This window comes from Myotis yumanensis, unplaced genomic scaffold (genome assembly GCF_028538775.1).
Source record: "Myotis yumanensis isolate MYYU_CA2020_CCGP unplaced genomic scaffold, mMyoYum1.0.hap1 SCAF_2, whole genome shotgun sequence".
Taxonomy (NCBI): domain Eukaryota; kingdom Metazoa; phylum Chordata; class Mammalia; order Chiroptera; family Vespertilionidae; genus Myotis; species Myotis yumanensis.
This window is the reverse complement of record NW_027223753.1, coordinates 122,359,404-122,381,577: the sequence shown is the minus strand read 5'-3', so window position 1 is coordinate 122,381,577 and position 22,174 is coordinate 122,359,404. Positions and strand designations below refer to the sequence as shown.

General features: G+C 36.4%; 1 pseudogene; it reads left to right on the top strand.

Moving 5' to 3' along the window:
- The first annotated feature begins 21,453 nt into the window (after positions 1–21,453).
- Positions 21,454–21,814, top strand: LOC139002072 (DNA-binding protein inhibitor ID-3 pseudogene; annotated as a pseudogene).
- The last annotated feature ends 360 nt before the right edge of the window (positions 21,815–22,174 follow it).

Genomic DNA, 22,174 nt, shown 5'->3' with positions numbered 1-22,174 from the left:
ATGATGAACAAAAAGTACAGTTACCACATATCATTTCCCCTCCCCCACTCCCCCTCCTGGTTTCCCTTGTTTATAACATCTTTCATTAGCGTATACATTTGTTACAATTGATGCATCACTATTGAATCATCATTATTAACTAAAGTTCATAGTTTGCGTTAGGGTGTATTCATTGTGCTGAACATTCTATGGGTTTTGGTAAATGTATGACATATATCCAGCATTACAATGCTATATAACATAGTTTCACTACCCTAAAATATCTTCTGTGTTCTACCAATTCATCTATCCACATCTCTTGAGATCCTGACAACCATTTATAGTTTTACTGTTTTCATAGTTTTGCCTTTTCCAGAATGTCATATTGGAATAACACAATATGTAGCATTTTCAGATTGACTTCTTTCACTTAGCAATATGCATTTAAGATTCCTCCATGTCTTTCATGGCTTGATAACTATTTTTTTTAGTGCTGAATAATATAACAATGTGTGGATGTGCAGTTTATTTATCCATCTATCCATTGAAGGACATCTAAGTTGCTTCCAAGTTTTAGCAATTATAAATAAGGCTGCTATAAATATTCATCATGTACAGGTTTTTGTGTGATGTAAGTTTTCTACTTTTGGGGTAAAATCAGTAGCACAGTTGTTGGATTTTATTATATGAACTAGAGGCCTAGTTTATGAATTCATGCACGGTTAGGGTCCCAAGGGGGTTCATTGGACCTCTGGGCAGTGGTGGGATGCCTTTGCCAGCCCAGGATCTGGATCCACCTGCTGACATTAGTGCCAGTTGTCAGGAGCCACGTGGCAGCTGCTTTTATATTGTTTCTTCCTTGCAAAGCGTCTAGGGAGGAGAAGCGGCCACGGTGCCCAAGGCCGACTTCCAGGAGGCCAGTGGTGCTGTTGGGATCCTGCCAGCAGCGCTGGTCCATCAGTGCTGGCCCATTCTCCAAAGATTGGACCTGCAGGACTACTGAGGGAGTGAGTGGCTGCTGCCGTGCTGGTAGGCCACCAGGACAGGTCTGTTAGTTGAGTGGTGCTCCTGCTGTGGGAATGCACTGACTACCAGGGGGCAGCTCCTGCGTTGAATGTCTGCCCCCTGGTGGTAAGTTCGCATCATAGCAACTGGTCTATCGGTCGTTCTGGTCATTCTGGTTGTTCTAGACCTTTGGTCATAATGGTCACTTAGGCTTTTACGTATATAGATATGTTTAGTTTCATAAGAAACTACCAAAGTGTCTTCCAAAGTGGTTATACCCTTTTTTTCATCCCCACCACCAATAAATGAGTTTATGTTGCTCCATATCTTTGACAGTATTTCGTTATTTTTGTGTTAAGGATTTTTACTATTCTAATATCTGTGTAGTGGTATCTCATTTTGTTTTAATTTTGAATCCTCTAATGAAATACAATGTTAAATATCTTCTTAGATGCTTATTTGCCATTTGTATATCTTCTTTGGTGAAATGTCTCTTCAAACTTTTAAAAATATATATTTTTTATTGATTTCAGAGAAGGGAGAGGGAGATACAAACATCAATGATGAGAAAGAATCATTGATTGGCTGCCTCCTGCATGCCTCCTACTGGGAATTGAACCCACAATCCAGGCATGTGCCCTGACCAGGAATCTAATGTGACCTCCTGATTCATTAGTAAACACTCAACCACTGAGTAATACTGGCTAGGCAGTTCAGAAATTTTGCCCATATTTTAATTAGTTTATTTTCTTATTAGTGAGTTTTCTTCATTGAGTTTTAAAAGTTCTTGGCATTGGTCTTTCAGATACTAGGTACTCTTCTACACACTTTACATATACTCAGTCACTTGAAGTTTTAATATTTTATTAACATTTACCAATATAAATTTAGAATCACATTAATAACTATGGTGTCTTTACTCTTCACAATATATCCTGTCAATTATTAGAGATGATTTTTGTCATTGTCTCATGTACATTTTTTTTCACATTTAAAGCAAATTCTTTATATTGAAATCACCGGGAAAGCATGCTAAATGAAAATTTTGAATTAAGGAATACTTTCAAAGAAATATACTTGTGTAATTAGTGTAAAAACTTCTTACAAAGCAGCAACCATTATTAAATCAACAAATATTTTTAATGATCTTATAAAAGTGAGACACTAGATTATTAAGTACAAATTTTTCTTCTTTCAGAAACCTGAGGCTTTCTGAAGACATGCAACTATCTTGTAGATCTCATAGATATTCCTTTCTTTAAAAATGGCTTCACGTTGGAAATGCTGAGAAACATATTTCCCTCAGATAAAATTATATCCTATTAGTCTACTTTATTTCTCACAGCAATCTCAAAGATACTTTTCAACCTAAAGCCAACCAGAAATTTCATAAATTGTATACTCATTGTCTATGAAGTAAATTTTCTCAAATATAGTGTTTTCTATGGAAGAAAATAACCTATGATAAAAGCAGTTGTTAACTCTAAACCAAGAGAAAAAATATTTAAAATAAGTTATATATTTATTTATTTTGAACCATAGTTTCATTTCTTTTTTAAATTTTATTTATTGATTAATGTATTACTTATGTGTCCTTATCTCCCCATTGCCCCCTACCCCCACCCCCCACTCATGCCCTCACCCCCCTGTGGTCTGTGTCCATTGGTTAGGCTTATATGCATGCATACACGTCCTTTGGTTGATCCCTCCCCTTTAGCCCCACCCTCCCCTACCTTCCCTCTGAGGTTTTATAGTCTGAAAGATGCTTCCCTATTTCTGGATCTACTTTTGTTCATCAGTTTATGTTGTTCATTTTATTTCATAAATGAGTGAGATCATATGATATTTATCTTTCTTCGACTGGCTTATTTTGCTTAGCATAAGGCTCTCCCGATCCGTCCATGTTGTTGCAAATGGTATGAATTCCTTCTTTTTTACTGCAGCATAATATTCCATTGTGTATATGTACCACAGTTTTCTAATACACTGATCTGCTGATGGTCACTTTGGCTGTTTCCAAATCTTAGCTATGGTAAATTATCCTGCTATGAACATAGGGGTGTATATATCCTTTCTGATTGGTGTTTCTAGTTTCTCAGGTTATATTACTAGAAGTGGGATCACTGGGTCAAATGGGAGTTCCATTTTTAGTTTTTTGAGGAACTCCGTACTGTTCTCCACAGTGGCTGCGCCAGTCTGCATTCCCACCAGCAGTTCATGAGAGTTCCTTTTTCTCCGCATCCTCACCAGCACTTGTCATTTGTTGATGATAGCCATTCTGACAGGTGTGAGATGGTATTGCATTGTTGTTTTGATTTGCATTTCTCGAATGATTAGTGACTTTGAGCATATTTTCATATGTCTCTTGGCCTTCCTTATGTCCTCTTTTGAAAAGTATCTATTTAGACCTATTGCACATTTTTTGATTGGGTTGTTTATCTTCCTTTTATTGAGTTGTATGAGTTCCCTGTAAATATTGGAGATTAAACCCTTATCGGAGATAACATTAGCGAATATGTTCTCCTATGCAGTGGGCTTTCTTGTTGTTTTGTTGATGGTTTCTTTTGCTGTACAGAAGCTTTTTATTTTGATGTAGTCCCATTTGTTTATTTTTTCTTTAGTTTCCGTTGCCCTAGGAGCTGTATCGGTGAAGATATTGATTTGGCATATGGCATATGTCTGAGATTTCGCTGCCTGTGGATTCCTCTAATATTTTTATGGTTTCCTATCTTATATTTAAGTCCTTTATCCATTTTGAATTTATTTTTGTGTATGGTGTAAGTTGGTGGTCTAGTTTCATTTTTTTGGACATATCTGTCCAATTTTCCCAACACCATTTATTGAAGAGACTGTCTTGATTCCATTGTATATTCTTGTATCCTTTGTCAAATATTAATTGAGCATAGTGGTTTTGGTCAATTTCTGGGTTCTCTATTCTATTCCATTGGTCTATATGTCTGTTCTTGTGCCAGTACTAGGCAGTTTTGAGAACAGTTGCTTTGTAATACAGCTTGATACCTGGTATTGTGATCCCACCTACTTTGTTCTTCTTTCTCAGGATTGCTGCAGCTATATGCGGTCTTTTTTTATTCCATATGAGTTTTTGTAGAGTTTGTTCTAGGTCTGTGAAATATGCCGTTGGTATTTTAATGGGGAGTGTATTGAATCTATAGATTGCTTTTGGTACTATGGACATTTTAATGATGTTGAATCTACCAATCCATGAACACGCTGTGTTCTTCCATCTTTTTATGTCTTCCTCTATCTCTTTTTTCAGTGTCCTGTTGTTTTCTGAGTACAGGTCTTTTACCACCTTAGTTAAGTTTATTCCTAGGTATCTTAATTTTTTTTGGTATGATGGTAAATGGGATTGTTTTTTGTTTCTCTTTCTATAAGTTCACTATTGGTGTATAAAAATGCCATAGATTTTGTGGTGTTACTTTTGTATCCTGCTACATTGCTGAATCCATTTATTAAGTCTAATAATTTTGTAATTGCAACTTTAGAGTTTTCTATGAACAGTGTCATGTCATCTGTGAATAATCACAGATTTATGCCTTCTTTTCCAATATGGATGCCTTTTATTTCTTCTTCTTGTCTAATTGCTATGGCTAGCACTTCCAGAACTTTGTCAAACAGGAGTGGTGAAAGTGGACATCCCTGTCTCGTTGCAGTTCTTAGGTGAAATGGTTTTAGTTTTTGCCCATAGAGTATGATGTTGGCTGTCGGTTTGTCATATAAGGCTTTTATTATGTTGAGATATGATCCCTCTATTCCCATTTTGCTGAGGGATTTTATCAAGAAAAGGTGTTGGATTTTGTCAAATGCTTTTTCTGCATCAATTGATATGACTATGTGATTTTTATCTCTCAATTTGTTTTTGTGATGTATTATGTTTGTTGATTGTTAAAACTAGTATATAAGGCTACTTAATAAAATCAATAGAAATTATACTAAATAATTATCTGAACTTAATCATTCCTTTTAACAGCTTTTAAAAAATATCTCCAGGAGTAACATTTTTATTCGTATATGCAGTAAGTTTGTAAAGTTGATAAGGAAAAATGCCACTTTATTTAAATGATTATTGTAAATATTCTAGCCATGATTAAATGGTAAAATGTAAAGTATTTGCCTAAATAAAAGTTGTCTGTTTTTTTTTCACCTCCTTCAGTACAGTAACATGAGATTTAGCAGAAAGAAACTGGAATACAATTATCAAAATAGAGTTAAAATTGACTCTCCTAGTACAATTTTAGTATTCATTGGTAGATAGACCCTTGATTTCCAACTTCCTTTTTGCCATTTCTATATTGACAACTCTTATTTCCTGACTTCAGACATATACAGAGTAGGCCAAAAGTAGACTTACAGTTGTATGAGACACAGTTTATTCTTGTATCATTATTTATTAATTATTGTATTATTTTCATATGAACAACTGTAAATCTACCTTTGATACACTCTGGACCCTAAAATTCCAGACTCATACCTTCTAGGGCTATGAAATCTCTTGTTGGACTTTCACTGGTAAATTAAACTGAACTTTATTTCTCTTCTTCCATCTACCTCCAGTTTGTTTCTATTCCAGCCAACTTCATTTCCACCTTCCACTTTCCTCATCACGCTCAACAAACAACCCATGAGAATTTTTTTGCTATGCTCAAATTATATCTGGAATCTGCCCAATTATCAACTTCCAATTTTGCTTCCTAACAATTCATCAACCAGAGGTGTCCCAGGTGACATTTTTTATATTGAGTGTTATGTCATCATGCTGCTTAAAATTTTCTAATAGGTATCTGTGGCAACTGGGATGTATTATGGTTTACAGATTCTCATAGGATATGGCCCTGCACCTTTAATTTTCTACCAGTCATTCTCTTGCTCAGTGAACTATGTACTAGTTTTTTTTTCAAAATGCCATTTATATCAAGCTCATTCCTGTGTCAAGGCTCTTTCATATGCTTCCATCATCAAAGCAGTGTTTCCAGCCATATTTTTTGATAATAGAAACTGGATACCCTATGAATTGAGAAGAGAAGAATTTACAATTGAGAACAAGTTTCATAAAATGATACATATTATAAAATTATACAAATTTTATAATATTCATTTACTTTCACTTATCATTGTACTATATTTGTATCTTTGTAGACTATTCCTAGAAATCCAAAAGTTTGTTTTACATTTTTTAAACTTAGGAAAGTCTACCTTGTGCCAGAGTATTTGTAATACTTACTAAATTTAGATAAATTTTGGGATACTTAAAACATAATTTTACTTATATATTTCTTGTCATTCTTTTAGATTCTGAAAATAACATGTACCTTAATTTTAAAAGTATGATTATTAGCAGTAGTAAAAGAAATATTCTATTATAAGTTTAATAGGCAATTTACTTATTCCATTACTTTTGATAGACATTTGATGGGCATTTCTAACTGGCTCATATTATGTGAAATCAATGCCACTTAGTAAATTAGTCTTTTTCTTCTTTTTAAATGTATACTCTTCTAATAACAAATAAGTAGAGGGAATGATGATTAAATGCTTATCTGAGACATCTGAAATTATCATCTTTGCTATCCTCTCTGAATAGTTAGGTTTAACACATTTAGGTCGTGAACATTATGTTATCATCATCCTTAATGTATTCTGAATATCTCCTCCAGAATAAGACTCCTCATGGATGCCTGCTTTAAGGCACTTCTCACCATGATTAAATGTAATCCCCTGAGTGATTATATGTGAGTAATTCAGAAAATTGCACCATGCCTTGTATTTTAAAACCACATGTTGAAATCCAATATGAATTTCATCGTATTAGAGCCAGTGTACTAGATCTACCTTAGTGATAACCCTGAGAAGTATAGATACAGTGAGAAATTTACAGTTATTTCTTATACTTTTCAGTGCCAGGCAAATAGAAAACCCTCTTAGAAACTTAAATGTGTTTGAATTATGTATCCAGATATTTGACAAGAAACAATTAAATATGGAATTTACAAACATATATATACAAGCATATGTAATTTACAAGCATATATAAGTACTGTATAAATATATGTTACTGGCACCAAATTAACTAACAAACTAATGTGTATATATACTTAGATAACTGTATATACATGTGTGTATATTTGCATATTAAAGTAGTTCTGTGATTGATGTTTTATGGGTATGTCATTCTAGAATGAAATGTCAATGTTTAATAAAATGGTTGTTAAATATATTTTTTCATCATAATCTGATATATTTGTATCTTTTCCCCTATCTAGTAGTATTCCTTTGAAAAATAGTTTCTCTGAGTTTTAAAAACTCCATTTGTAAAAGCTATTATTTATTTCTTTAATATTATCACTATGTAGAATAACCTATCTCATCATGCAGTTGGGCTGAATATGGATAAACTCTGATGATGTGTCCAGTTCACAAAGATTTAAACTAGAAAAGTATTTCAACTAGAAGCTGTGAGCCATGCAATGTTGGAAAAGACAACCTACCAGGGACCCATTTTTGTAACTGAAGTGTTATTGGAACATAGCCACACTCCACATTATTCATGTATTGTCTATAGCTGCTTTTGCATTACAATAGCTGAATTACTAGTTGCACAAAAATTCTATAGCCTTGTTATCTGACCCCATACAGAAAAATTTTGCCACCCCTGGTTTAGGTGAACATTATATTTTAATAATTGTAGAATTATGTGGGATTTTTTGTACTTCATGTGTAACATCAGCTGTTTTAAATTTTGATGTGATTTTAATTATATAGATGTGTTCTTGACAGGTTTTATATTAAATATTACCTCATACTTCAAAATAAATGTAAGCCCTTAATATTCTAGTTATTGACAGCTTAAAATGCTACACACAGTTCTATCAATGTATAGAATATGGAGGATAAGATTTTGCTTTGACATTAAATTTAATTTTTAGGTGTATATACTTACAATATTCACTTCAGGAAAGTGTTTAGTAGAGCAAACTGACCATTTCAAGTGCAGAAACATGACTGGTTGAAATGATTTTTGGGTATCTCCTAAAAGTTTTTTTTTTCTTTTACTTTAGTAGTTAATTACATGTTTCATTGGTTCTTAGATATATATCAACCCACAAGGATATATTGCAATTGTGATTACATCACATCAGTGTTTTTAAGTATTTTTTAAAATTTTAAACAGACTTATAAGCTATCTCTTTGTGCAACATATTTTTAAATCATTAAACAATGTGTGATAACTAATATTTTAAATATTTGAGCAAGTTATGGTAAAAATCTTGCCAGAAATAAAATTAGCTAGCATAGAATTTAAACTAATAAAGAATAACAAAAAGGACATTGTCTTTAGAATCTGTAAAATAAAGGTCTCATATTAAAGTTGTATTAAATATTTATTAATAATTCATATCTTTTGGGATAATATATTTTTTAAAAATCAGTAACTGAGACTATCAAATCTCAGAGGGAAGGTGGGTGTGGGTGGGTGTGAAAATACCAACCAAAAAACTTGTATGCATGTATGTATAACTCACGGACACAGAGACACAGACAATAATAGGGTGTTGAAGGCCTGAGACTATCAAATCTCAGAGAGGGGAAGTGGGGATTTGAAGGGGTCAATGGGGGGAAAAGGAGACATGAAATACTTTCAACAATGAAGATGTTTAAAATTCAGTAATTGAAATAGAATTACAAATAACCTTAGTGCTAACATGAAAAATAATTGGATTAAATAGATTTAGTAAAAAAAAATTAAAAAGAATGCATATCTCAAGATTAATGAAACCATCTATTTTATACATATTATGCTAAAGTTTTAGCAAAGAGAATAAAAGTGCTCTAAAGTATATTACCTTCTTTAAAAATTATTTCTATAGTTCCATTTCTAGCCCAAAGAATCTTCCTTAGGTAATACAGGAAGATAAAACAAAAATGTTTAGTATTTAAAGGTCAATAATGATTCAAACAATGTCCCTATAATTTTCCAACAAGGTTTGGCAAAATGTTTTATGATATTTTATTCAATAACTTGGTAAAATTTAATCTGAAATTTGTCTCAGTATGTATCAACCATCAATTAATTTGCTAGCATCATAAAATCCCAGATATATACTATATTAAAGTACTAAAATATGATATTCATAAATGCCAATTCCAATTATAACCTCTTAACAAATATTAGTCATTACTATGGAGGCAGGGAAAATTATCTTAGTTTTTGATATATTTTTATTTATTTTTAGAGAGAAAGGAAGGGAGAGGGAGAGAAAAGGAGAAACATTGATGTGAGAGCGGAACACTGGCCAGCTGCCTCCTGCACACCCCTAATCTGGGATCAACCCTGCACCCCGGGCATGTGCCCTGGGCGGGAATCGAACCAGCAACCTTTTGGTGCACACGATGATGCTCAACTGAGCCACACCGACCAGGGCTGGGAAAATTATTTTAAAAGTTCAACTTGAATATACAGGTTAAAAAGGTCTATGGTATTTTCAAAACAATATCTATAAGTAACAATGTAAATAACAATAACAAAAGTCTATATGATCAACTTTAAATTTGGAGGTCCGTATTATAATTATTTTGAAGGAGATAATTATAAACTAATAGAGGCTTTTAATTTAGTGGCAAACCTCAATGGAAAAAAGAGAAAGATTAGAAAATAAAATAATTGTAAAATATCTTATGGAGTGATTCAAAACCCCTTCTAGTTATTAACACTTTTTAAATGCAGTAAAGGATCATGGGATTCACAAGCATTAAGAGGTTAGAAATATGTTAGCATATGTAGACCTTATGTTTCAGAGAAAGGGGGATATGGCTGCAATTGCTGCTCCATAAATAGCTATCATCTTCCTCTAATTCCTGGGGGAAACTATGATTCTGTCAGAGGAAACAGCACATTCTACTTACTATGATATAATGGATAAGTAAGTAAATAAGTGTTGTAAATATTAGTCATAAACTGACACTGAAATAAACAAATTTGACACTAACTAAATAACCATCAAGAAAATGAATTTTTCTTCTGTAGCTTAAATTAAAGCAAATTTTCCATGAAAAAAAAAGTGTATAAGAAGTAATTACATTCTAATTTTTTATCTAACCCAAGCTGTTAGAGAATAAATAAATATTAATTCCTAGTTAATATCTGAATTAACTGCAAAGGAATTTAAGCATAGTTTCCACTTTATAAAATAAATCATTATGCTCATCAATAAAATAAAAAGTAGTAGTATATGAATTCAACTATAGATTCATGTGAAAAAAAACATAAGAATAAGAAAAACCTTTTTTTAAAAATGTGCTAACATTCATTATTATATCAGGAAAATGTCATATGTCACAGCTGTAGAATTAGGAAAAGGACATCACTGGGAACTTAGTAAAGGATGGTAACTAATGTATATAGTATGATTCTCTTTTATTTATGCATCTGATAAATTCTTTAAACACTGTATTATATGAGTAATCATTCATATTTCACTTGGGAAAACTGAGGCCCACAAGAAGTTACACAACTTGCCACCTGTACACAAATATCTGTTGTTGGTTAAAGCCATAGGAGCCAGAGTCTCAAGCCCTTTCTAATTTTTCTTGAGAAAAATCCCCTGGTCAGTGTATCTGGCTGTCCCGTACAGAGTATAAAGTTTTGTGGACTTTCTCCAGGTCATCTGCTTATGAAACACTTAGACAATTTATAGCCAGTGTTGAGTTTAGGTGGAAATATTATAAATATCGCCTAAGCTATGCTAACATTTCCTTTATTCTTATATAAAGTTAGAAATGTGTGAAAAGTTAGAAAAGAGTGATAATAGAGTAACAGATAAGAATGTCAGAAGTAAGTTACATTCACAGAATTCTCAAAAAAGTAGATTGCAACACCATCAATTCAAGAAAGTGAAATCTTGGCATCTCTCAAGAATGATAGGATGCATGGCTTGATTTGGATATCAGGACGAGACAGAATATAAGCCTGTTTAAAATGTTCGTTGATACATCAAGTGACTTTAGAGATCCTCAAGCAAGGAAAACACTTTTCCTTATATATCTTTCCATTTCAAATATTAGACTACACACACACACACACACACACACACACACACACACATACACAGCAAGTATTGGTAGAACATATATCACATTTTCTTAGTTGTCTGAGTAAAATCAATTAGCACTAAATCATGCTTAAAGAATTGGAAGAGCTCCAAAATAAAAACATTCGTAAAAATCAGAATGACAGATACCCATGTTAGCAAAGGCAGTTGTTAATTAGTTAATTTTCAGCTAGATTAACTGTTAGCAATGCAATTTTTTACTCATTAAATAAAATGAAGGAACTTTTTTCAAAGTATTTGCCTAAATTTGAAAAAAAACATTCTAGGGCTAATCACTCAGATAAGAGCTTCTGAACATATTGCAACCCAGTGATAAAATGTGTTTGTTTTTCACAAAATTTTTATTTTCTGCAAAATAGGATACTACTCTAAAATAATTTGTGTCACCAATTCTAATCCAGGTAATCTCAATTAAACTTAATAGCATAATTGTTTAGTTTAATAAGGGTATGGATTTATAAATAGAATTTCATTTTTGATTTTCTGAGCATTCTGCAGCACTCAAAGATGCTGGGTCTACTTGTATAAGTAGAGCACAGTATTAAAATGGAACTGTTTTTCTTTGATTTCTGCACATTTTAGTTATTTTATATCACCTGCCTGTCCAAAAAGAGAAGTGTGACAAAATTGTAAAAGTTTGTTACAAGTAATCATAATTTAACAATTAAAAAACAACAAAATGAGAGAATTTGAATTTAATAAGGTGTAACTTGGAATTTATAAACTCAATTATAATGAAACAAGATACAAATATGAGCTACATTTTTTATCAGAAGATGGCAAAATGTGCACCTCCTGGCACCCCTTCAGCCCCTCCTGGCACCCGGTAAATCGTCATACTTTAAGATTACAAACAACCAAACCTATCTGCTGGCATCACTGCTTTGGGGAAATGAAACCCATGGGTTTCCATCTGAAATCTTTGAAAGTTGGTATGTTTTAGTAAATTTTGTGGAAATCCTAATCCTAGTAAAAATCTCTAATGCCTGTGCATTTTGGTTGATATGCTATAGAACACATTCTGCAATTAGCCTAATTACAAAATTTCCCAAGACATATTTTTCTACCTAAAAACTTTCATGTGTATTTTCTGGATTCTAGCAGGGCATTTTGCCTGTTTGTTTTGTTTTCCTTTCATTGTTTTTATATCATTTCATCACATCTTATTGGATCCAAATCCTCTTTCAATGTATTACCAGATCATCCTCCCTTTGCTACTTTTCCTCCCCAAAAAGCTTTAAGCTCAGGTCTCTCAGACAGATTTAATATCCTTATGAAAGCCTTTGTTGAAAGATTATGGTAAAACTTGCTTGTGGCAATTTTTGTTCCTCTAGCATTTATCATATCCTACCCCCAGGCCACAACACATATCATCACCTTTCTCTACTTCATGTTTCTCTTTTTAATTTATTTTGTTTTGTTTTGCTTGCCCACTGATTTTCAATCTCAGGTTCTATTGCATACCTTCCAGCCTGCTGCCTATCTCAATATACTCTATTTCCCTGCTGTCTATTCCTCTATGAATTGAGTAGAACAGTATGACTTTGAAACCTGGCAGCACAGTTAAAAAATTCCAGAGAACTAAAATTTGGTATTTACAAATTGTAAATAATTATTTATTTTCTATAACTATGTGTAAATATATATAAACACAAGATATATCTATATAAACACAAACTATATATATCAGTATATATACATATACATACATACATATATACATATATTTACAGATACCTTGGACACACACACATGCACAGTTGTAAATGAAAACACAGAAAGAATTTTCACATCTCCCAAGTGGCAGAAGTAGTCAAAAGAGCACAATGACAGTTCAAGAGTTGCTGTAATAAATTAGTTCATTTTTTTTACAGTAGTTTCAATATTGATATAGAGATTGCTTCTAAATTACCTTAGATAATACTATACTAACTGAGGAAAGCTATTCAAAGTGCTGGATATAGTAAACATTGAATTACTATTTGCATTCATTTTTTTTTAAATCTTTATTGTTCAGATTATTACAGATGTTAATCTTTTTCCCCCCCATAGCTCCCCTCCACCCGGTTCCCACCCCACTCCAGGCCTTCCCTCCCCCACTGCTGACCTCGTCCATAACTATTTGCATTCTTATAATAGCTCAATTTTGGCTCTGAATCAAAATTAATTTGCATGCTAATGAAGATGGAATTAATTAGATATAAAAATGTAGAGTGTTTATGGATATTTGTCCAATTAAATTTAATCTTTTAGCTTAACTGATTTAAGTACAAACAAAAATTATTCACTATAAAGCACTTTGGTTCATATTTGGTAGATATGTAAATTATTATAATTATTTATTATCTGTTATAAAAATCATACACATTTGTTTAGACATCTCTGATTTTAGAATGTAAACTTATGAGGTCATAATACTTTTTATTCTAGCAACAACAAACAATAACATAGTCAATCACCTTGCTAGAGACATTTATGAAATTTCATGAAACTTTTTGAAATCTCAAAAGTTTTATGAAAACATAACATTAACTTCAAAAAATTGTTTATAAAACTTTTACTTGACATATTAGACAAATATAATTATTTCAGTGTTTATTAAGGTGTTTATTGAGTCAACTAACAAAACAGAGTATGTTTAAAAGCCTTACTATTCCACCCATATTAAAATGAGTATACCAAAGTATAATCACTATATTGTAAACTTAAAATTTATATAATATTGTATGTCACTGTAATTGAAAAATAAAATTAAAAATTAAATAAGTAGCTAGTTATTTGATTATATTAACATTTTGGGGGGAGACAGTGAATTGCAGTAAAAGATTGAGATAATACTGGCTTATTTAGAAATATAATGTAAAATTCTTAGTACTATATATTCCAGTCTTCACTGGACATAAACAGAAAGAGGACACTGGGAAATTAAGCAGAGAGCCAAACCTTAGCTATTTTTCATGATGAAAACTCAAAACTACATAACAGTTAAGAGCCAAGTTTGGTAGATAATTGCTTACATTCAATTTTCCTTGCCATTTTACAAGCCATAGATTTTTTGGCTAAGCTACACAAGCTCTCTGAGTTGATTTTCCTCATTTGTAAAATGAAAATGCTTATAATGATAGCTATATAAATATTAGATGAAGACAATTAAATTCTTTATATAAATGAATTAGTTAATATAATTCAATTCTGTCATAATACGGGGGAAGCTGTAAGGTTGTAAAACATGTAAGATTTGCCTACAAAGTCACTGTTCTCAAATCTGCCTGATAGTGGTACAAGAACAGACATATAGACCAATGGAACAGAACAGAGAACCCAGAAATCAAACCAAGCCATTATGCTCTATTAATATTTGACAAAGGAAGCAAGAGCATACAATGGAGTGAAGACAGTCTCTTCAATAAACAGTGTGGGAAAATTTGGACAGATACATGCAGAAAAATGAAACTAGAATACCAACTTACACCATACACAAATATGAACTCAAAATGGTTAAAGGACTTAGATGTAAGATGGGAAACCAAAAAAAATCTTAGAAGAAGCCACAGGCAACAAAATAGCAGACATTTGTAGTAGCAATATCTTTACCAATACAGCTCCTAGGTGAATGGAAACTAAGGAGAAAATAAACAAATGGGACTACATCAAAATAAAAAGCTTCTGCACAATAAAAGAAACCTACAACAAAACAAGAAAGCCCACTGCATGGGAGAACATATTTGCCAATGATATATCTGATAAGGGTCTAATCTCAAAATTTTATAGGAAACTCATACAACTTAACAAAAGGAAGATAAATAACCCAATCAAAAAAATGGGCAAAGGACCTAAATAGACACTTTTCAAAAGAAGACATACAGTAGGCCAAGAGACATACGAAAACATGCTCAAATTCACTAATCATCCCAGAAATGCAAATCAAAACGACCATGAGGTACTATCTCACACCTGTCAGAATGTCTATATCAACAAATCAACAAACAACAAGTGCTGGCGAGGATGCAGAGAAAAAGGAACCCTCATGCACTGCTGGTGGGAATGCAGACTGGTGCAGCCACTGTGGAAAACAGTATGGCATTTCCTCATAAAACTAAAAATGGAACTTCTATTTGACCCAGTGATCCTACTTCTAGGAATATATCCCAAGAAAACAGAAACACCAATCAGAAAGGATATATACACCCCTGTGTTCATAGCACAATTTACAATAGCTAAGATTTGGAAACAGCCTAAATGCCCATCAGCAGATGAGTGGATTAGAAAACTGTGGTACATCTACACAATGGAATACTATGCTGCTGTAAAAAAGAAGGAACTCTTACCATTTGCAACGGCATGGATGGAACTGGAGAGCATTATGTTAAGCGAAATAAGCCAGTTGGAGAAAGATGAATATCACATGATCTCACTCATTTGTGGAATATAATGAACAACATAAAACTGATGAACAAAAATAGAATCAGAGTCATAGAAGCATCGAACAGACTATTCAACCTATGAGGGAAGGCAGAGGGTGAGGGGGTAAGAGATCAACCAAAGAACTTGTATGCATGCATATGAGCATAACCAATGGACAAAGATGGAGTGGGGGGAGAATGGGGTGAGGGCATGTGCTGGGGGGTGGGGGCAGCTGGAGAGAGGTCAATGGGGGAAAAAGAAGACTTATGTAATACTTTAAACAATAAAGAATTTAAATTAAAAAAATAAAAATAAAAAACCTTTAGCTAGTCATCAGGGATCACACAAATTGGCAGATAAGCAGTGTGTTTGAGTTTGCCTAATTTGTTATCATAGTAGTAAAGAATATTGACAAAAGAGAAAAAAAAGAAAAAAATTAATTTGAAAAAACTGTTTCATGATTTAAACTCTAGCATATATTCTGTTTTATTGTGTATTCTTTTTGACAAGTTATACTCACATATGATAGTTGAGACTTGATTGCTGTTAGCATCATTGGGTGTGCACGTGCACTTCCATACACATAGACCTTAAGTGTATATAAAATGGACAACATATACACATAAATGAGGACAGATATATATATATATATATATATATATATATATATATATATATATATATATATATATATATACTAGAGGTCCAGTGCACAAAATTTCTGCACTAGGGGGGTGTCCTCAGCCCAGCCTGCACCCTCTCCAATCTGGGACCCTTTGGGAGATGTCCAACTGCCAGTTTAGGTCCGATCCCACAGGGTTCATGCCTAAACCGGCAGTCGGACATCCCTCTCACAATTCAGGACTACTGGCTCCTAACCGCTCGCCTGCCTGCCTGCCTGATTACCCCTAACAACTTCTGCCTGCCAGCCTGATCACCCCCTAATTGCTCCCCTGCCAGCCTGATCAATGCCTATTACTCCCCTGCCGGCCCAATTGCCCCCAGCTGCCCTCCCCTGCTGGCCTGGTCACCCCCAGCTATTCAGCTGCCCTCCCCTGTCAGCCATCTTGTGGTGGCCATCTTGTGACCACATGGAGGCAGCCATCTTGTGTGAGGGTGTGATGGTCAATTTTCACATCACCTCTTTATTATATAGGAGATATATATATATATATACACACACACACACACATATACATATATATGTATATATATACACATATATATGTATACGTCTATATATACATATAAATATATAACTTTTCAAATTGTCATGAAAGAATTGAAAGCAACCCGGACCTCACATACTGCAAGTGTCTAATCTATAATAATACCAGTAAATGTGTAATATGAAAATCAACCAAACAGCTGAATAGCAGAATGACCGTCCAGACAACCACGCTATGACACCCACTGGTGCCAGGCCAGCTAAACCAGGTACGATGCAATTGGTTGGGAGTCTGGCCATCACCCTATAATCGCCCTTCAGAGGGAGCCCCAGGCTCCCTGGCCAGCGGCGCTGCAGTGGATGAGTGCCTCCCTCTGCAAAGTGATTGGTAGTGGGGCTCCCAGATTGTGAGAGGGTGAAGACCGGGCTGAGGGACCCTCTCCCCCGTCCAGTGCACAAATTTCTGCACTGGGCCTCTAGTATTTTAGATTAGGCTAGTATCAGCAGAATTTAAATATAAATATATTTAGTTGACTTTTTATTGTGAAATAGACACACAAGCATTACAGAAATTATGTTGCCCAAAATTAAAGAGCTAATTTAAAAATAAAACCAAGGGGAGAACCAAGATAGCATGTAGGCAAATGAAGCTACTCACTGCCTCTGACAACCACATCAAAATTACAACTAAAATACAGAAAAACCATTATTCAGAACTACCTGAAATCTGTGTGAATGGAAGTCCTACAACTTGAGAAGTAAAGAAGAAAACACATTGAGACCAGTAGGAGGGGCTGAGGCCCAGAATGGGCTGGTCCAACACCCATGTGTGACATTATTTTAATCAGGAGAGATATTGTGGCTGTGGAGGCTCCCCATGAGGAGCAAGGGGTCCCAGACCCACACCAGCCAGGGTTTCAATTCTGGGAATAGAAATCCCCATAACTTCGAGCTATAAAAACCAGCAAAGATTGTGGGTGAATGACTCGGAGGTTGCTGGAGACCCAGAGAGTTCCTCTTAAAGGGCCAGTGCACAAACTTACTCAGATTCAATCTCTCTAGGCTCCAACACTAGTGCTGCAGCTGGAAAGGAACCTGGGACATCAGATGAGGAATTAGATTGTTTAGCATTGGGGAAGAAACTTGGGGCAGCTTTCTCTCAGATGGGGGTGCTCTTGGGTTCATTTCTCCTAGGTTGGGACTCCCTGCCCCTCAATCACAGTGCTAACTGGCAGCCGTATCTTTCCATCAGTTTCACTCATACTGTTTGCTCTGCCCTGATGATTCCTTGAGACCCTAATTGCAGCCCCACCCAACCTGTTTGCAGTTGCTTTTCCATAGGAATGGCCTGTCCTGGCCTGCCTTGCTTCACATTTTGGCCTCTTCTGGACACTTCCAAAGCCAATGCAAGTGTCAGCCATCTGCAGATCTCTCTGTAGCTCCTTCCAGGTGGCCCCAGGCAGTGGCTGACTTTGCACCTCCCAAGACACCCCAGAGCCAGTGCATTTGGTAGACCACTTCAGACAATCCAAGATTATAACTCTACATATCCACAAGTGACATGTTATAGGGGCAGACTCAATGAGCACCAAAGCCTCACTGTAACAAGTCCTCCATAGGGTGTCTTCTGCACATCAGCTCTTCCACTGTAGTCACAGTTGGTCCTCACAGCCGATTGGCCTTGTGGTCAAGTTCTCCCAGTGATGCCAATAACAATCAAGGCATAATCACAAGACTGTACCCACAGCCCACACTGGGCTGTACCTAGAGTGCCCAGCTCACGTGACTGGAGAGGCTGAGCCAATAGGCCCTAAAGGACACCTACTACACAAGGCCACTCTACCAATTCCAGAAGACATAGAAGTTCTACATAATACAGAGAAACAAACACAGGGAAGCAGTCAAAATGCAAAGACAAAAAACATGTCACAAATGGAAGAAATGGAAGCAAGCAAACTACTGGATACAGAGTTATAAACAATGGTTATAGATTGCTCAAGGATATTAAAAAGAGCTTTAAGGAACTTAAATGAGAGATTCAGAGGACTTAATGAGACTTTCAAGGCTTTTAGAATTGCAAAGACATGTAAAAGGACCAGTTAGAAATTAAGCATATACTAACTGAAATAAAGAGCAATTTACAGGGATTCAACAGTAGAGAAGAGGATTCTGAGAATCAAATCAAATATTAAGAATATGAGAAAGCAAAAACAAAACAAAACACCCAATCAGAAGAGCAAAATGAAAAAAGAATCCAACAATATGAAGATAGTGTACAGAGCCTCAGAGACAAGTTAAAGTGTACCAACATTTGCATTATGGGGATGCCAGAAGGAGAAGAGAGAGAGCAAGATTTTGAAAACCTATTTGAAGAAACAATGACAGAAAACTTTCCCTACCTTGTGAAAGAAATAGACTTACAAGTCCAGAAGGCACAGAGTCACAAACAGGAGAAACCCAAAGAGACCCACACCAAGACACGTCATAATTAAAATACCAAGGGTTAAAGACAGAGAGAATCTTAAAAGCAACAAGAGAAAAAAAGCTAGTTACCTATAAGGGAGTTCCCATATGACTGTCAGCTTATTTCTTAACAGAAACTTTTTAAGCCAGAAGGGGGTGGCAAGAAATATTAAAAATGATGAATAGCAAGGATATACAACCTAGATAATTTTACCCAGCAAAGCTATAATTTAGAAATGAAGGTCAGATAAAGAGCTTCCAGACAAGAAAAAGCTAAAGGAGTTCATCACCACCAAACCAGAATTACATGAAATGTTGAAAAATATTCTTTAAGAAGAGAAAGAAGAAAAAAAGATTAAAAATATGAACAATAAAATGGTAATAAATACATATCTATCAAAAATTGAATATAAAAATAAAAATAATTCAACAAGAAATCTAAAGAACAAAATAAACTGATGAGTAAAATAGAATCAGAGGCATGGAAACATGGAGCAGATTGAGGAATCTCAGAGGGAAAGGGGGAGAGGGAAGAGAAGAGATTAATCAAATATCTTATATCCATATATGCATTACCTATGGACACAGACAATAGGGAGGTGAAGGCCTGGGGCAAGGGGAGAACTATGTGGAGGGGAGCAATTGGGGGAAAGAAAGGGACATCTATAATACTCTCAACAATAAACATTTAAAAAATAAATAAATAAATAAATAAATAAATAAATGAATAAATACAAGGTTTTCTGAAAGCAGTTTCTTCATGAAATGTGAATAATCCATCAGTATTGTAGGTTATAGATATGAAACAAAACACAATAATTACATTCCTATACAAATTATATTTCATATATCAATATTTGAATGTATATATAGATATATATATCCCACTTAATAAAGAGGGAATATGCTAATTGACTCTCACGCTGTTGCAAATGTGGTGGCTCCCACAGCCAATAAGGAGGGAATATGCTAATTGACCACCACACCCTCAAAGATGGCAGCGCCCACAGCCACATGATGGCCAGCAGGGGAGGGCAGTTGAGGGTGATCAGGCAGACAGGGGAGGAAAGTTAGGGGCAACCAGGGCAGCAGGGAAGGGCAATTGGGGGTGACCAGGCTGGCAAGGGAGGGTAGTTAGGGGTGACTTGGCCAGCAGGGGAGGGCAGTTATATATATACTTGAGGCCCGGTGCACAAAAATTTGTGCACTCAGCAGGGGGAGGTCCCTCAGCCTGGCCTGTGCCCTCTCGCAGTCTAGGACTCCTCTGGGGATGACCACCTGCTGGCTTAGGCCTGCTCCCCGGGGGATTGGGCCTAAGCTGGCAATCAGACATTCCTCTGGCAGCCCGGCAGCCCTCGAGGGATGTCCACTTGCCAGCGGGGAGCAGACCTAAGCTGCAGTCGGACATCCTTAGCGCTGCTGAGGAGGCAGGAGAGGCTCCCACCACCACCGCTGTACTGGCAGCCATCAGCCTGGCTTGTGGCTGAGCAGAGCTCCCTCATGTGGGAGCACACTGACCACCAGAGGGCAGCGCCTACATTGAGCGTCTGCCCCCTGGTGGTCAGTGTGTGTCATAGTGACCAGTCATTCTCAGTCTTTCTGCTGTTAGGGTCAGTTTCCATATTACCCTTTTATTATATAGGATAGAGGCCTGGTGCACGGGTGGGGGCCAGCTGGTTTGCCCTGAAGGGTGTCCCGGATCAGGGTGGGGGTCCCTAGTGGGGTGCCTGGCCAGCCTGGATGAGGGGCTGATGGCTGTTTTCAGGCTGGTCACACCCCCTTTAGGGTGGGGCTCCCAACTGGGGTGCCTGGCCAGCCTGGATGAGGGGCTGAGGGTTTTCAGGCTGGCCAAGCCCGCTGGCTACTGAAGCTCCCAGCCTCTCCTTTTTTCCTTTTCTTTTTTTATTCTGGGATTTATTTACCTTCTATAATTGAAACTTTGTTTACGCTCCAGCTCTGAGGCCATGGCCTGCTGAAAGCAGGTATCTGGGGTTTGTTTAGCTTCTATAATTGCAACTTTGTTGCTTAGAGTGGAGCTCAGAGCCTGGCCGCAGCAGGGAGGAAGCTTGGCTTCCTCCATCACTGGAGCAAGCAAGCCTCCTGCTCGCTTCAGCTGCATGGCTGCCATTTTTGTTGGCGGTTAATTTGCATATCTCACTGATTAGCCAATGGAAAGCGTAGCAGAGGTACAGTTAATTTCAATCTTTGTCTATTATTAGATAGGATAGCTTACTAAAAATTCGTAAAAATGGATAGCAATTTCTTCAGCTTTTTCGACCTTGGGCATTTCCAACTTCATTCCTCAACATGAAGGCATTAAGCTCCTTGTGCGGCTGCTATGAGGCAGTGTGCTGCCTGTTGGAATGCAGACTAGCCATTGCGTGGGGCCACAGCAAGGGCCCGGCAGCAGAGGAGCCACTGAGTCTGCTGGACGACATGAACCACTACTACTTGAACCTGCGGGAACTGGTACCCGGAGTCTAGCGAGGCACTCAGCTTAGCCAGGTGGGAAATCCTGCAGCGTGTCATCTACTACATCCTCAACCTGCAGGTGGTCCTGGCCGAGCCAGCCCCTGGACCCCCAGAAGGCCCACATCTTTCCAGCCAAACAGCGGACCTCTCTCCAGAACTTGGGATCTCCAGCGACAAGATTAGCTTCTGCCACTGACCTGGCCATCCTGGTGCCTCCAGAACACAGGTGCTGGCTCCTGTTCCACCTGGGACCCCAGGACTCTGTGACCAGAAGCCCAAGGGCATGGATGGACCACAGCCTCTCTCTGCCCACTTCACTTCCCAAACCCCTGCCTTGAGGCTGGACCTGGTGCCCGGGAGCAAAGGGCTGTGAACTTAGGTGGCCTAAAGAGCCAGAGCAAGATCTGGGCACCAACTAGGCAACGTCACCCAGCCCCACCCCACCCCCAAGTTCTAAAGACTGTCAGAGTGTGGAGGGTGTGTGGTGGGGGGACAGTGGCTGCTCCAAACTCTGCCAAAGCCAGCAGTAGAGCTGGTCTTCTGGTCTCGGAAAAGG